We start from the raw sequence: 3,572 nt of genomic DNA on the forward strand, positions 1-3,572 counted from the left end.
CTTCAAAGAAACAGAAATTAATGTGCAAAATTAAACTTCATGATTAAATACACATTAAAGCAATATGTATACTTTACATTAAAATGCACAGATTTGATTCTATGCCAGTAAAGGAACTAGCAGAACAGAGAATTTGCTGTTACACAGATTTTTAAATGTTTTCAACCTGAAATCAAAACCACAAAATTGAGTTGCTTTAAAGGGAATTTAAGGTATGTCTATTTACCTAAAGTCATTGACAATGTAAAGACCATACCCTACTTTAGCTACCAAATGTTAAAAAAAAGTTCTGTGCCTTTCATTCCCAAAATGTTAGTGGGTGGCTATTCTTATAAATGTTGGGGAGAAAAGATGAGAGAAATGTTGCCATTAGGGTCTCACGGAAAAGCAATGTCGTGGAGAATAAGCACGCTTGTTGAAATTGTATTTTAAATAAAGGTGACCATTTGCTCACTCAGGCAAAATGGCGAGCTTCCTTATTTAGTCAATTTTGCCCATGCACACTATACACCAATGACCTCATTAATATTCATTACAATCCCTCTGCACATGCTCATTGGACATCAAGGACTTCATTAATCCATTTAAACATCTTGTGACTAACTACCTCCTGAGTAGCTCCTCCCTAGTAATCTGATAATCCACCCAACATACATCTTTTAACATAACCCTTTCAACATAACCCAGTTTAACATAACTTAATGGAGAACATGTTGTTAACCATTACTTCTTTGTTCTTATCTGATGAAGCCTGAGGTTATGGAGGAAAGAGACAGTTTGAAAATCTGTCCTCCTGACCTCACCATTTGGAGGCAGTTACTTCGATCTTTAAACAGGCATAATGAAATTTCTAGGGCATACAGAAATTTGTTTGCAAACCTCCACTCCCATGTGGGCCTTAAGTCAGGAGGGTTTTACACCCACAACTGACCAGGCCAACCTTAGGTCAGTGGGGGTTTAGGTCCTCAACCAACCCAGCCATATGGGATTCTGCCTGTTTTTCACAAGTATTCCTGCACAAAGTCTTTTCACTGCTCTCTCTCAAACAGCTTTTTTGGCCAGAGGCATATAGGCCTTTTGCCTATAGAGAAAGGGGAAGTGACAACAACAGGCTAGCTAAGACATTTCCCATCACACTGACAGGAACTGCCAGAGGATGTTCTCAGGCACTGCTTTGTGAAAATGTTCCACTAAATTAAATGGTTCTTTCTTTTGTGACTAATTTTTATAGTCTGTGCAATTACTTTGTTCCTGACACATAACAGGAAAACCCAGTGTTAACCCAGAATTTAACTTGGACACTCAGCTGTCCCCTCACACCACTCAAGCCAAAGGACTGGCTGCTATGCTTCCTGGTTGGGTCCAGTGTTTGCCTCATTCCAACTGCACCAACAGAGAAAGCAGAATGCCCACATCTTGACACAGACGACCATGTTACAGGCAGAGAACACAAGACGGGCTCTTACACAGCAAACATCCACAATGTTTTCTTAATAGGGTTACCATGTTTTTCTCCATGTTCAGAGGAGAGAAGGAATTCCTTTCTCCTTGTCTGAGGCAAACTTCTGGTGTTCTCTTTAAATCAGCTTATAAGAAGCAACTTTACACACTTGTTCATTTTCCCACTGCAGACTCAGTAAAAAAATAATGGAATCTGTGCAAAAACAAATCTCAGTGGGTCCATCCTCATAAAGCAGCCCCAAGTCTGCATGAAACTCATGTCACCATGACTGAATAGGTGACAACAGTCAGTCGGCAGCTAGGGTGCCTCCATGACAACTCTCTCTTTAATACTGGAAATGACAACTCCTCATAAAGAAAGCAGACCACCATGTATGGCCTTGAGACCAATGTCCTGGAAGTCCCTCCAGCCCATGACCCACAAAGCCCACAGGGTGCTGGCACCAGCCCCAGGAGTCTGCCAGGCGACAATGAGTGGTGATGGTGTGCTCACTGGTGAGAAGAGCCACAGATTGCCATGGTTAATTTCCATGAAATGTGCAGAGACATCCTAGATGCACTCCCCTTAGGGTAGCTGCCCTCTGCGCCCATCGTAATGACCTGCGTTGGCCTCTGGTGCAAATGCACAAATGCATGGAGAAACCTGAGACTTGGAAAACTCCATTTGGAACAGAGGTAGTTTGGAAGAAAACAGACGAAATCAAGCTAGCTGTTTATTCCTTTTTGGATTGTCGCAGCTGTGCCATGACTACAGAACACGCAGACAAGGGAAGCACGCTGATTCAAGTAAATAGTAGTTGCTGAAGATCCTCTTTGTAGGTCAGGCATCAGATCAGGCCCTGATGAAAAGTCAAACATTCTTATAAGGGTCCCTTTTACATACATACCTGCAATTCTTGTTCCTGGCTACTGGGGACAATGCTGGTCAGCACGCCCTCATGTGCGGGAATGTCCACAGCTGCTTTTCCACGTTGGCCAGATCCACAACTTGCACATAGCCCATGTGCGTGCCAAGGCAGGCCTCAAGGGATTCATGACTATTGAGACACAGGACACAGAGGCCTGTGGGGATTACAGCAGGTTTCAAAGCGTACAACTTTGTGTGGGGATTGTAAACACCTTAATCACAGAATCAGAAACAACCACAATTTTATCTAGCCTCAACGTGACTTCCTATAGCCCCGTAGAAAGTTCTATTTCAGTAACAGTCTTCTGGTCGTCCTACATGGTCGCTTTGTTGGGAGAGTATGTCGGCTATTTTCCACCACCAACTAGAGATAAACAAGTGCAGCAGAATAATATTTCCACATGGTCAACTCCTCCTTCTAGAATCCACACCCTCCAGGTTGAACCATAGAGCAGCTGTGGGTGTGTGGTGGGGAGAACATGGTTAGAGGTTAACGGTGACCCTACTGCTTCCCGGTGCTTAACTGCCAGGCGAGATGCCCTAGAGCCAGAAGTGCTCGACATATGTGCGTGCTTGCGTTCATGCATGCATGCATGCATACATGCCTGCTTGTGCCAAGCCTGCATGCGTGCTTTCCTGAATCAAAACACTCAAATAACTGGTAACAGTCCTCCACCCCCACCCCTAGGCTGTTGTCAGCCAAGTAGTAAGGGTTGCATAGAACTGTCAGGTCCTTATTAGCAGCAAAAGATGGATTGTCATTAGTAAATCTAGACATGGCATGCTTCTTGCTCTAAAAAAAAAAGGAAATAGAAGGCAATTAAAGTAGACATGATTGTACCAAGGGAAGGTTAATAGTTAAGCATTTTGCTGCTGAACCTGGGTTATTGTAGCTGGTCTATGTGGATACTTGAGGTCAATACATAGATTTTTGTTATTAAATTTATCAGAATTGATCCAAACAGAAGTCAGGATCTCTGGGATCTTGAAAAACGTGTGTTCTGCCTGCAGGAATAAGTCTATTCTTTTGGTTCTGTTTTATTTTATTCTTAATTTTAAGTAATGCAATTTGTATCATTCTGAGTTTAGCAACAGTTGAAACAAACAGTAGACCTGAAAAAAGGGGGGACCAATTTCCCTCCCCAAGTCTCTCTCTTGAGTAAGACATCTTTTGTTGTAGCAGTAGCACATACCATGTTTCCCC

The sequence above is a fragment of the Otolemur garnettii genome, unplaced genomic scaffold, assembly GCF_000181295.1.
Source record: "Otolemur garnettii isolate 467f Iridium unplaced genomic scaffold, OtoGar3 scaffold00220, whole genome shotgun sequence".
Taxonomy (NCBI): domain Eukaryota; kingdom Metazoa; phylum Chordata; class Mammalia; order Primates; family Galagidae; genus Otolemur; species Otolemur garnettii.